The sequence below is a fragment of the Amblyomma americanum genome, chromosome 1 (assembly GCF_052857255.1).
Source record: "Amblyomma americanum isolate KBUSLIRL-KWMA chromosome 1, ASM5285725v1, whole genome shotgun sequence".
Lineage (NCBI taxonomy): Eukaryota > Metazoa > Arthropoda > Arachnida > Ixodida > Ixodidae > Amblyomma > Amblyomma americanum.
This window is the reverse complement of record NC_135497.1, coordinates 446,819,179-446,833,069: the sequence shown is the minus strand read 5'-3', so window position 1 is coordinate 446,833,069 and position 13,891 is coordinate 446,819,179. Positions and strand designations below refer to the sequence as shown.

The 13,891-nt window shown below is 51.2% G+C and overlaps 1 pseudogene across 1 annotated transcript; it reads right to left on the bottom strand.

Annotated features, from left to right (window-relative positions):
• Positions 1-2,151: 2,151 nt before the first annotated feature.
• LOC144104232 (uncharacterized) lies at positions 2,152-4,264 on the bottom strand (annotated as a pseudogene). Its single transcript, XR_013308471.1, has 4 exons — positions 4,017-4,264; positions 3,801-3,939; positions 3,007-3,175; positions 2,152-2,890 (listed from the first exon to the last, which is right to left on the bottom strand). The product of XR_013308471.1 is annotated as an uncharacterized LOC144104232 (transcript).
• Positions 4,265-13,891: the final 9,627 nt, after the last annotated feature.

Genomic DNA, 13,891 nt, shown 5'->3' with positions numbered 1-13,891 from the left:
TTCAGTTTCACTTTGGAGAAGTTGTCCAACCATTGTCTGTGTCTAAATGTTTTCTAATAGTTGACCTCATTACGCAGCATTTCTCACAGAAAGCAAATGTTGCAGTAACATTTTTATTAAATGTTACTCTATTATGTGGCTAGCAATGTAGCGAAAAATATTTTCATCAAGTCAGCTTTTAACATTATAGCAAATTAAGGCCTTTGTTATTTAACGTTGCTCACAATTTGTACCAATCCCTCAACCTTGAAGCAACATAATGCGTTATCACCCTTCCTCAGCTCTTCATTGTGGTAATCACATTAGACATGCTCACGGTCGTTCGCCATGCTAGTTTGCGGACATTGTTGGCTAAGAGTAAACCAGACAAATAAGAAATCGGACGTCATGTGATGCCTATAGTCCGCGGGCCAGCAGTTCATCGTGTAAAAGTGGCGTCACATCATAAGCATCTTCTGTTTTTGCTGCCTTTAAGCAAGTTATTAGTGCAGTTGGTGCAACACATAGTCGATGGGGTCAACCGTCCTGTCATGTTAAGTTTTGATCCCTTAAATTGAATGTTTAGTATTTTTCCCTGCAACGACTACAGAGGAACACGGACGTTTCCTTCAATACTGGACTGAATATACGGTCATTCCCTAGGTTTCATTGAAAGCAGAAGTGGTTCTGTATTTAAACGTACATAGTCTACGTTATAGGTATGGAATTTTTTTACAGTGTAGACCACCCCTTCCGGCGCCTCGCTACCAATAGCAAACTGCTGCTATCTTGCGAGACTGTTGAACATAACATGGTTTTCTGCAGGTTATTTTTAAAACCTACCTTTCTGCTCTGCATGTCTAATCAATCATGATTTGCAGTTCATCTCCTGATTGACTTGGAAATGTCATCAGCGAGTTGCAGATTACTTAGGTATGTTCCATTAATTGTTATCCCCAACTGTTCCCCAATCCATGCCTCGAAATACCTCCTTTAAACAGGCGGTGAATAGCATTGGTGAGATTGTGTCTCCCTGCCTGGTGCCCTTCCTTATTGGAATTTTATTGCTGACTTTATGGAGGGACTGCAATGTATACCATACACAAATTATACTCCTGTGTTTTTCGTGTTTGCAGGCCATGGCTGTGAGTGGACGGCATACTATGAACAATATTTTTCACGCGTTGGGCCAATGAAGAAGTTTCGGAACAAAAAAAATGTTTTTAAAAATTGCGCCATATATATAGGAAACTCTTGGAATGGAAAGGACAGCCGAGCAATGTATAACTCGTTACAAGACCGTAATGGAGAGGAAGAGAAGCGCAACAGCGCAGAACAATAGGTCGGGCAACTCTCCAACGCATGTGCCTTTTGAAGAGGAAATAGAAAAAATACGCTGGCATGATGACAGTTTGCAACCAGCTGAGCTGCGCGATAGCTATGGTGTATTATCGAAGAAGGCAAGACAAACACCCCCCTCCAGTACAGCAACATACTGAGCCGAAGGAGACATTGCTGGCCCTTCCAGTGATCCTGCCAGTGTGTTTGAGGACTCACAGCCGATCACGCCTCATGCCTCTGCAGGTTCTTCCGAGGACCAAAAAAGCAGAAAAACTGCACGAGCGTCAAGTGCACGAGCTCAAGAGATTAAGTTTCTTTTGAAGAAATGGAGCGGCTGCAAAATAGAAAAGAACAACAGAAGACTGCTCGTGAAGAGCAGAGACGTGTGCGGCACGAAGAAAAGAACTCAAAGAACAACTAAGAAAATAAAGGGCTGCACGGCACGAAGAAAAAATGAAGCTGTTTAAGCGTGCATTCGGATTATCCGAGGAGGATGAGTAGAACAGGAAGTCTGGAGCAGCTGTGATGTACGCAATTTGAATACACAGCGCAAGGCACAAGACAAGGGACAGGAACAGTGAGACACACACGGTCGCCCGTGTATGTCTCACTGTTCCTGTTCCTTGTCTTGTGCCTTGCGCTGTATATTCACCATGCAGAACCAACTAGCCCGCCAAATCTATAGTAAATATGTGTAAATAAAACAAAATTTTCCCTGCAAACAAAGGTCTCTTACATAGCATACTGCTGTGCTCATTCATTTGTATTTAGTCTATAGTTCTACTGTTTTAAGTGAGAAAAAAGTGCATTGTATGTAACAGCAAAGAGCCATTAGAATGAAAGCTATTTATTTACACTCCTTACACACCTGCAATTTTGAAGTGCTTGTTAGTGCACTGCTATTGCTTTCGCAGCACTACTTCCACAACTTTGTTCCGCTGAATGCCTCCCAATCTGCGCAGCAAAACTTCAGCAGTCTCGTCCAGGTCATCGGTGCACGACTCTTGATGCAACTCGATGTCTTGAGGTGTAACAGAATCATTAGGTTCATCTAGCTCCAAGTCTCCATAATCGATGCACAAGTTGTGCAGTACACAGCAGGCAATTATAAACTTATTGAGCCACTCTAGAGTACGGAGCTCAAGGTACATCAGTTGTCGGAACCTTTTCTTTAAGTTACTAAAACTGTTCTCGATTAGAACTCTTGTTGCAGAAAATTTTTTGTTGAAGTCCTTGTGTGCCTTTGGTAATGCCCCATACTCTCTGAAGGGAGTGAGAAGGTATGGCCTGAGGGGATAGGCCGCATCTCCGAGCAGGTGGTAATTGTTGTCTTCGCACAGTCTGGGAAGTTTCTTCGGAAGTGATGAAAGTTTGAAGACTCGAGAATCGTGAATTTTGCTGGAGCATCCAATGAAGGTGTCTACAAACCGTTTTTTGTGGTCACAAACAGCTTGAAGAGTTAAAGGTAATGGTGCCTGTTGCAATAGGTGGAAGCGACCTTGTTGTCTGGGCACTGGATCTTGACATAAGAGCCGTCTATGCAGCCAATAACTCCTGGGATTCAAGACACCTGACAGGAATGAAGTGAAATGATGTTGAAGTTACTGACCCATGCAGAAACTCATTTTATTGCAAATGTATATCGGAATGTATAGGACATTTGTATTAAGAAATGTTAATACCAACCTTCTGAAATTCACTGGCCAGCTTTTCCACGTCGGAAGGAAAAGTCACCACAGATGGGGCTAGGCTTATGAGGAAGTCAGCCACCCGTATAAGGATTCTGTGTACCGAACTCTCCGATAAATCAAAGCGGCTTGCCACTTCCCTCATGCTGGTTTTATTGGCCGCATACCTGTAAATAAATATTGAATGGCATTATTTAGCAAAGAACAATAGAATACCAGGCTGGAATGCAATTCTTCTGCTATGCAACTTATTAAGGCAAAATGGAATTCTGCTCTTTACTTTTCACTTCTTAAACGCGAGACTAAACACTCAAACGTTTGATATCCAAGTTGGTATAAATATAGTGCATATGGAGTTTCTGCGAACAGGAGCGGTGATGTTACAAGAATGGTATACACCTTAACAATGTTTACGCACTGGTCCAATGGGCAAGCAATTATGAAGCAAGCGTGAAAGCACTTAACGAAGGAAAAGAACGGCCAACGCCATTCGTCCGCAACGCGAGCGGGACGCCAGGGAGGGAAAAAAATCTCTTGACCGGCCACTGCTTTACGGATAGAACGCAGGTAGGCCGAAGCGGTCCCCTCATGGTGACAGACTCGGCCGTGGAGCGCTAGACCCTGGCCGGCGAGCAGCTCATTCCCGACGAGGTGCAGCTCGCTTATCGCTCGCATCTTGGGTTCACCGTACAGCAATCTCCGCGATCAGGCAATAACGCAGTATTTTTAAACGAACAACCAGCGCGAGAAAAGGGCACAGCAAGCAAAGTGAGTAAACTTGAGTGAACTCACCAGATGAAAGCCAACACGTGAGTTTCCGCAGATTTTGCCGGCACTCCGCCGTGATTGCTTGAGGGACACGCAGGTGAAGCAGCGAATCTTGCTATCAGTTGCTCCGCTACAGCCGCGACAGCCGAAAGTGCCTGCGGAACTAGAGAAAATAGGATCTCACAAAAAGGCTTTTTTTTCTTTTTGGTTGTAAACAAGAACCAACGAGTTTTACGGTACCTCGTCGTCCTAGTACTGCCCAACGACGCCCTCGACGAAGCCAACCACTTTAGGCCTCTTGGCAGGCAGGCGGAACATTTCATCAAATGCCCTTTTGTACACAGCGGCTTCACACTCGCTGTCCGTTTCAGAAGAATCTTCACTGCTGGACTCTGAGCTTTCAGTGTCCGAGTCAGAACTGTCATTTCCATGAAGCAAAATTAGTGCCGCACGGCGCGAAGCAAGATCCCTGCCGTCCATTGCTGACTGGAAAGTCCCCGGCTCGCCCGGCTTACCACGTAGCGACGACAGGAAGGAAGCGGCCGCAGTCTGTCGTGACAGGAAGCAGACGCGGGGGAAAAGAAAACGTCACGCGGGCTTCCGGCCAAATCCGCTGATTTCGGCGGATCAAGTATCGTTGCTCCATGGAGCGATCCGGGATCTACGCCTGATCCCGATCTGCCATTGGTACAACTCGCGCTCCCATTCTGCCATTGGAATACGATTGATCCAATCCGAGCAGAAAAACATGATCCGGATCTGCCGTTGGAATTCAACATAATCTCTTTGAGCGGCGCTCTATCAAGCAAGGAGCGAAATAAGAGGCCTGTGGCGGTGATTCCGTATTTGCACAAAATAGCGCACAACATCAAGAAGATGGGGTCGTTATGGTGTGAATGTGGTGTTTTCAGCACCATGTAAGCTTGGCAAAATATGCTCCATGATGGACAAACGACCCCCGAGGTGCGCTATCAAGCATAGGCAGCGTTATACGGATTGCAGGTCTAAAGTCATCTATGCGATACCGCTCAAGTGCGGGCGGGTCTACATTGGGCAGACCGGCCGTTGTTTCAATGAGAGAGCGATTGAGCATAAACGAACAATAAAGAACAATGAAAGGGGAAACCTTCCTGAACACTGCAGAGATTGCCAAGATTGCGGACCGGTGCTGGAAGAGGCAAAGCTTATCGGCAGAGGCAGAGGGCGAGTTGAAAGGGAAGTTATAGAAGCATTTCACATACAGAAAGGTGGGCCCACGTACATAAGCACTTCGTTGGTCAAACTCAGCGGGCAGGAACTGAATTTTTGAGATGGTCATGCGTAGATCTTGTCATTTAATCTTGCTACCATGTTCGTAAATTTTTCATGCCTTGTTCTGTGAGTAGCAATTCTCTGGCTTTTATGCATAAATGCAATCTTTTTCTGCACATATATTTTTTTCTTGTTAGCTTGTCCTGGCTATGATAACGCACTGGTGGTGATAATGTACAGGCGTTTAAAGGTGGTGTTTTCCGAAATAAACTCGGTTGGTAGTACGCGCTCTTTTTTTCTCTGTGTCTTGCTGTGTTCGTTCCCTTGCGCCGTTCAACTTTATTCTGTGGGGTAGGTGGGCGGGATTGATGGGGGGATTGGGTAGGTGCAGCGAGGGAAGGACCTGCTCTATTGTTTGCAGGCGGGTGTCGTACTGTGCAAGCTTCATCTCAAGGGTGTGCACCGTGCGCGTAAATGCCGCTTCAACTTGTTGCTCGAAGCGTTGGGACAGGTGGTCGATGAGGTGATTGAATTTTGCCTCTAGACGCGCGTCCATTTCGGCGAGTTTAGCGTAAATGCGGGCCTCTAGCGATTGAAGGTCGGTCTGGGTAAAGGGGGGGCGGCATCTGGGATGTCTAATCTCCTGTGAGGTGGAGGGAAGTGTCCCCTTTGAAGACGCTGAAACTCGAGGCGCTCGTTATACCTAGAAGGAAGAGGGGTAAAAGCGGGCACGGTTTGGGGGGGGGCACTCGGTTGATGATGCATCGAGTTAGAGCATGGGCCCTCACATTTCCCCCCAGTCCCTCGTGGCCTGGGGTCCAGGTGATTTGGTGGTGCTTGGTGAGGGGTGTAGTGCCCATGCCCCGACTGACGTGCTTGGGAACTAGCCTCTCAGAAAGTTTCGACACGCGTGTTGCGAGTCTGTGATCACATGAGCGCTTTGGCCTTGGGACTCTAATGCCTAATGGCAATGTCCACGGCGGTGGTCTCCGCGGCCGCTGGTGTTTCGGTCTTACAGAAGGAGTGAATAGAGTCGAGAAGCGGTGGTCCACTGCCGCCACTGCGTACTTGTCATGGTCCGGGTATGCTGCGGCGTCAACATAAACCACGTTCGGGGAAATGGCTAGGCGTCGGCGTAGATAGGATCCTCGCTCTCGTCGTCTGCCTGTGTGAACGTCTTTAAGCATATGTTTCGGTATCAGGGCCACGCTGATGTATTTCCTGAGTTTTTCTGGAGAGGATTGAGCACCTAGTGCGCGCATGTCGGCAACTCTGTCTACTCGGCGTAGGATAGCTCGTCCTGCAGCTTGGGTGGTCTGAAGTCCTAATGTTTGAGATGCACGGAGAGCTTCAGTTAGTTCCGCACAGGTGTTAAAATAGTTCCCCACAGGTGTTGAAGATTCCTAGTGCGGTCAGAGTCAGACGCTCCGTCTAGGTGCTTTTAGGAATGTTAAAGGCCGTCTATGTATACCCCCTTATGATGGTGTCAACTTGCTGCTCCTCTCCCTTTGTTTGCGTGTGTAAGTAAGGGTAGTCCGTATGTGATTCGGCTAAGTACCAGTGCTTGCACCAGCCGAAGAGTTTCTTCTCGCATTCCTTGGTGATGCTTCCTAATGCGGCTGATCATGCGAGCTATCCGGTTTTCTGTGGTTTTGAGAGTCTGGATGGTGTGGGTAACACGGAGGTTGCTCTGTATCCAAAATCCAAGAATGCGGATCAAGTTAACCTCCCTGATGGCTTGGCCTTCGATCGTGAGGTTGATGGGACCTGGAGAGATGTATTTCGGGCCATGTACTCGTATGACCTCCAATTTCTCAGAGGCGCAGTGGAGGCGGCTTTGAGAGGCGAAGTCCTCGACAAACCGGGCTACTGATTGTAGGGTGGTTTCTTTTAGGCCCTGGAACGCTTTGTGGATCATATAGTTATATCATCCGCGTATATGGTATGGGGTCACTTTGCGTCCAGCCGGCCGGGAAGGCGAGCTTCCGTGCCAGCTACACGCAGGCGTTATTCAAGTACGGAACACGTTTCCCCAACCCGTGGCGCAGAGTGTCAGCCACGTCAGCTTCGGACGAAATAGGCAACGGCAGGGCTTGCTAGGAAATAGTTTCTTATCCTAAGGCGAGGCAAAGCACACTGCTGAAGAATTCTATCCGGTAAAATAGACGTTCAGTAGCTCACCAAGTCGTCGTTGTCTACAGGCGTTGGGTACGGGGGCCGGCGGGCAGCGAAGGGGTTCCTCGGGGCAGTCAAGTGTGGGCCGGCAGCGAGAGCGCGTTCCCCGCCGGAGTTCCTCCTTTTATACCCTCGGGCATTGCCTTCCTGGGACCAAACCCCAAGAGGTTGCGTGGAGGCAACTCTAAACGAACACCTTCCCAAACCCCGCGATATATGCCCGCATATACCCTGGGGTCTACTCTCCCTCCTGTCAACTATGTGGCCAACATGCCACTCTATCCCACATACTCTGGGCTTGCCTTCAGAACTCCCCTCCGCGAGGTTTGCAGCTCTCGAATCCAGATCAGTGGGAGGCCGCATTGCTCCGTTCAGACTCGGACACACAGATCCGGGTTGTGACAAGGGCCCTAGAAGTCGCCGGACACCACGGGCTCATGGCCACTTGATGGGGTTATAACCCCGCACCAACTGCTACCTTGATCAATGAAAGAAAGTTTATCCTCCTCCTCCTGGGAGCAGATACGTTTCTCACATGCTCAGGCATGCAACCCTCTCCGAAGTAGGCAGCGCGCTGTCGTGACGTCGCGTCAGTGTTGGGGGAATGAGCAGAGTCGCAGGGGTGCCTTCTCTCCACATTCCCGGTAGCGCGCGCGCGTGGAAGTCACGATCGCCGCCGACACGGGGGACGAGGAGAGATACCAGTGTATCCCACATCCTCCCATCCTTAAGAAGCCTCCCGAACGCAGAAGCAGGCACAAAACATTACTTGATCTTCTCCGCCATCCAGGGATCTAGTTTCGAAGTTCTTCGGCCTCCGCAGCTCCATCAGTTGACGGCCGCGCCACGCCCCCACCGATCAGCTGCTCCGCTCCGAAGGCCTGGCCTTCCGCACGATGACGATATTGCTCCCGTCTCGGTCTTCCGAGCGCGCGCGGCTGCGTTGCTCCAGTGAATTTTGTCGACCGCCTCCTTGGCGCCGGCTGCAATAGCTTGGAGGTCAGGTTCATGCTTGCGCCTCCCTGAGGTACTGGGTCAGGTGACTTCAGGGGCCAGGGCTGCGGCGCTTCTATAGTGTAGGCCGTGGTTGGGGTGCCGCGGGCATACGTGGTCAGCAGGCGAGGGCCCAGGGTTGCGGTGGTAATGGGGCCACGGCTGCGCTGTCGGCGTTTGGCCAGCTTGCTCTGAGGGAGGTGGATGCGGCGGCGTCTATAACAGCGACCAGACGCGCTCTCGCCAGGCGGCGGCGCACAGTCAGCGGGTGGGCAGCTTCGATTCGGTGTGGCAGGTATCCGGGGCGGCCTGATTGCAGCAGAGTGGCGTCTGCAGATCGCGGGCGGGGCGTAGCGTCGGGCACTGGGCGCGGCGCGTTGCCGAAGCTGGATGGTGGCTTGTATTTGGTAGTGGTGAGCGATGTCGCTCAGATGTGCCCTGCTTCTTTTCCATCTGCGCTGAAAAAGGTCAACACAGATGTAACCAACTCCCGCAGCGCGTGCTACGTAGCTGCTCGACCCTCACGAGAGTCATGAGGGTTAACGCAAGTCAGTCTTACGTGACACTGATTGGCATGAGCGGCCCGTTCGTCCATGCATCTAACGAGACTGCCTGCCGGCTATAGCGCCCTCGTTCTAGGCTGCACAGGCAGATTCTATTTCTGCCTACAGCGCAAGTTATAGCGGGACGCGGGGCTCGCCTGCTGATCGCAGCGCTCGTTATCCGACTGCGGCGTGGGTCGGGCTGTGTCCTCTACCCACTCATCTCGCTGCACGTAGCGTTTCAGGTCGCATACGTGCACCGGTCCGCCTGTCGGTTTCGACCGCAAGTCCTCGAGCCTGTAAACGAGCGAGGAAAGTTTCTCTCACACGCGGAACGGACCGATTCATTTCGGCGCCGACGAGGCCGCAAACTGTTTGCTAGCGTCGCTGAGAACGTGCTGGCGTCGAAGCACCAGATCGCCCACTTCGTAGTGAACATCCCGGTGCGAGCGGTCGTACTGTGCTTTCTGCTGCGCCCTAGCGGTGCCCAGGTTGCGGCGAGCCTTGCGTAAGGCCTCCGTCATCTTAGCGCGCAGCTGCGTCGCGTATTCAGCTCGTGCTGACGAAGCGACTGGCGTCTTCCTGCTGTCCGATAGAATCCGGTCCATCGGATTTAGCAGCTCTCTACCCAGATTGAGAGAACACGGCGCATACCCAGTCGAGCGGTTAACGGTCGAACGCAACGCAATCTCCGGCCGATAGGAGTCCCAATCTTTATGCGTTTCAGACTACGCGACAAGCATGTGCTTAACCTTGCGATTGACTCGTTCCGTAGGGTTCGGCTGAGCATGATAGGTGGTCGTTTTCTTGTGCTTAATGCCGAGTGCAGCGCACGAATCAGCAAACACCTTCGCAGTGAAGTAGGACGCGTTGTCTGTTATCAGCTTCTCTGAGAAATCGAACTTGATGAATACGTCCATCAGTTTCTCCATGATCACTCGTGCCGTCAGCTTTCGAAAAAAGGAAAGTTCAACCCACTTGCTGAAGTGATCCGTGATCACCAGCAAGAACTTGTTCCTACTCGATGTCATAGGATACGGTCCCATGATGTCACACGCCGCGATTTGCCAGGGAGTCTGGCTGTTAATCGGGTGCATGAGACCGGGTGGTCGTCCGCCTCGGGTCTTCACACTTTGGCACGCATGGCACGAGCGGGCGTAGCGTATTACGTCCCTTTTCGTGCCAAGCCAGGTAGCAAAGCGACACAACTTAGTGTAAGTCTTGGGGCCGCTTGCATGCCCAGCGATGCACGAGTCGTGAAAATAGTGTAACAGGGCTGCTCTCAATACTCGCGGTATCACCACCTTGAACTCCTCGCTTGTGTCGTCTTCGTAGGGGATATACCTCAGCAGGGACGCCGTCGGAATCCAGCAGATACGAATCCATCGCGCTCACAGCACTACCAGCTGTTTCCGAGCTCTCCGCACCGACAGCAAAACCAGCTGTCTCCGTGTGCGCGGCGGCCCTGCCGCCCGGCTCCCGGAGCCCGTCGAACACCTTTCGACAAAACGGATCCTTCTGCTGAGCTTCGAGCAGCTCCTTTCTGCTGAACACGATCCCCACGAAACTCGCGTGGTCCACGTGGTTCACGCTCTCGCCCTGGACCAACGGTTGTTCCTCGTTCCTTACATGGGCTACGGATCGGGTCTGTCCCTCACTCTCTCTGGACGTCGGGTGGTCGGTCGCGTGACCTTCCACGCTCTGGTCAGGCGCTCGCGACAGAACATCGGCCACAGCATTCTTTTGCCCTTTGCACCATGTGATCCGTCTCGATCACAAATGCCACCCCATCGACGTAGTAGTCGAACTTACGCAGAGCGAAAACTATCGCGAAACATTCCTTCTCTGTCACCGAGTAGTTCCTCTCTGTCGCCGTCAACGAACGGCTCGCGAATGCTACCGAACGGAGAACGCCTCCATGCCCCTGAAGCAACACTGCATGCTCCTAAGCCCCGGTTGCTTGCGCCGGTTTGAATCACAAACTCCCTGTTTAGGTAGGTAGCTGCAACTCAGCCGTGTCAGCGAGCCCGTTGGTGAGGTTGCGCAGTGCATCCTCTTGCTCGTGACTCCAACTCCAGCGCTCGCCTTTCTTCAAAAGCGTTGTCAAAGGCGCCTGCAGCGCTGCGCAATCTGGGATGAACTGGCGATAAAAGTTCACCATTCTCAGGTAGCGTCGGAGATCGGCTAGATCTGTGGGTGACGGAAACTTAAGCAGAGCCTCAAGCTTATCATCGCACGGCAGAATGCAGCCTCTGTAGATCGTGAGCCTCAACAGTGTTATTCGTGTCGCGGCGATCTGTGCCTTCTTCGAGTTCAAAGTGATTCCCGCGGATCTCAGCCTCTCTAGGACGTCCCTCAAGTGGCGCAGGTGTTCCTCGAATGTTTTCGAGTACACCACGATGTCGTCCAAGTACGCGACCGCATGTTGCCACTTCGCTTCTCCCGCAGCATTAGGCGCTGATAAGTAGAGGGTGCTCCTAGCAAGCCAGAAGACATTCTCTTGAATTGAAAAAGACCTCTGTGACAAGTGAAAGCAGTTTTCTCCCTATCACGCAAATTCATTTCGACCCGAAAGTATCCGCGGCTAGCATCGAGCGTTGTAAAGTACTTCGCCCCACCTAGGTTGGGCACTATTGAAGCAATGGTTGGTAGAGGGTACGCGTCTTTTCTAGTAACCTCATTCAGTCTGCGGTAGTCCACGCAAAGTGGATACGTATCGTCTTTCTTTGGAACTTAATACTACCGGGAAGTCCCAGGGCTGTTAGAGCTCTCAACAACGCCAGTATCGATAAGTTCGTCTAAGGCCACATTCTCACAGCCGGCCTCCTCTACGGCGCGGCGCCGACGGAGCCGAAAACCGCGGCAGACACGGAGCGGCGCGGTGTTCTCATCGAAATAGGCGCCGGACACCGGCAAACCAGTTAGGGCGGGCGCTCGCTCCTCCCACGTTTCGCCCGCGTGGAGAAAAAAAGAAAAGAAAACGGCGGTGGCGGAGTCCGAAGGAGATGCCGAAGGTGCGGTGAAAGTCGTCTGTCGACTGCTTCTTCGCTTGACTATTATCGCAGAACAAACATGCGATCTCGCAAGCGGTGGCAAAAGTTAGAAGTCATTTGAATAACTGCGCAACTCCACAGTTTTTACAGCGAAACACCACGCGTACAGCACCAAAACATATTTATACGGATATAGCAAGCTACTATATTAATGCGCTGCGCGCACTACAGTCACATTATTCTGACCAATATGAACGAAATCGAACATATGTTGGGGGTAATGAACTCTGTTATCAATACAGGAATGGTTTGTCAGGGCTTGCTAGTTTGCTCTTCATACTAATATTCGAGAATTAGGCTAGCTAAACAGTTTCGAGAATCTTTTACCAGTATCGGCTAATTGAAGCAATGAGGCCCTAAAAGCTAGCAACAAGTAAACGGGGTTTCAACGCAGCTTTCATCGCAGGAAGCGGCTAAAAGCCGTCAGCTCGGCGGGTTGGTGGCGGCCTTCGACACAGCGCTCGTGGCGTCGTGTTTGTTCCGTCCTCGTGTTTTTGCGCGCTGTTTTACCACGAATAGTAGTAACCAACTTGCTCAGCTTTCCGTACTTCTTCGTCCAATGTTATTCTTATGATACGCTTTTTTATTACTCCGTTGTTTTCATCTCGCGTTTCTTGATCCTCTTTACTGTCTTTGCATTGTTTTTATTTGAGTTTGTTTTCCTGCTCTTTATCTTATCTGCCCCGTCACCTCTATCCTCCTTTTAGTCTTCTTCACCTGGATGGTTGTTCTTTTCATCAGCCATCCCCTTCTCTTCGGTTTAAACCTGGTAACAGGCTTTCCGTCCCCCACTTCGTTACCGTCCCGAACTTCCTCTGTTCGCCATAGTCCACGGGCCGCGTTTTTGTTAAAGGTTTTGTCTAAGCTAAGGTTCGTTCTTCGGGCTCCACAACAGGTGCCCCACCGTCCGAGGCGGTATAACAGACGAGATCAGGCAACACTTGACTGAAGGAAGGCAAACTGAATCTTTATACAGAAATTCACATATTTACAACAGAATAAACGGCGAGTGATTACGTGGAGCTGGCTGACGGAATATCGTCCCTCCTTGGCATCGCCGAAGATGCAAGGGATCGAAATCTAGCTCAGGACAAATTTCCAGGCTCCGGAGCCCGGTTTTGAAACCTGGGAGCCTGTCCCACATTTGGCACCACACAATCACAACAAACGAACACATGATTTGTATACAAACTGCATGGCATGTCTTCTAGGTTCCGCAAGGTTCGAACCCCCCTCCATAAAATATTCATCACGATAAGAACATCAAAATTGCTTTTAAAAAATGGCATTCCGGGAACGGGTCCTCGAAATGATTGGCCCACTAGGTTTACGTGCCACGCCCCATACTTCCATAGTATTACTCAAACTCTCCACCTTACCAAGTAAAAAGAGAAACACACGAAAATACATCAAAGACACTCTCACGTGTCGCCGGCTTCCTGAGAACGCGTGACCTGGCGGCTCCCAGCATTACGGCAATTATCGATCTCAACCGAGCCGCAAGTAACAAACTACTCGTCTTCGTACCGACTGTTGACAGGCGTCCCCCCAAAATCTGGAAAGCTGCGCCAGCCTGTCGTTGCTGCCTCTGAACGTGCGTCAGCACCCCTTTTGTAAGTACACCTACGGTTCGTTAACCCGGCCCACTACTCGAGAGCCGTTGGTATGCCTCGTCCTCGGGCTTCGGCACCGCGGCGTCTGCTCGCCGCGCCCGCACCTGACCGTGCGCTACACTTATTTGTTCTCAGCATCGCGCCAGCATCCCGACCCGTCTCGCCCGGCGGTGAGGACCCCTCAGACCTAGGTGGGGACTAGAGTCACTAAATAAAGACTTTATTTAGTGACTCTAGTGGGGACCTCTGTGGGGTTCCGGGAAAAACGTCCCCCCTCCTTTGCCGAAAGCTCGCACTTGCGCAGGCATGCTTTATCGCTGCTAGACTATGGGCTCCGTGCGCTGGTATGGTGGCGCCAGCAGCGATCACATTACCAGCGCCGCCTCGCGGCACTCGCGGAGTTAACCGGACGCTCAGTCACGGCTGGTCTCTCGAGGGGAGAGCCCGCGCTCTCCTCGAGACTGGCCGTGGTGGCCCTGCGTCTTCCT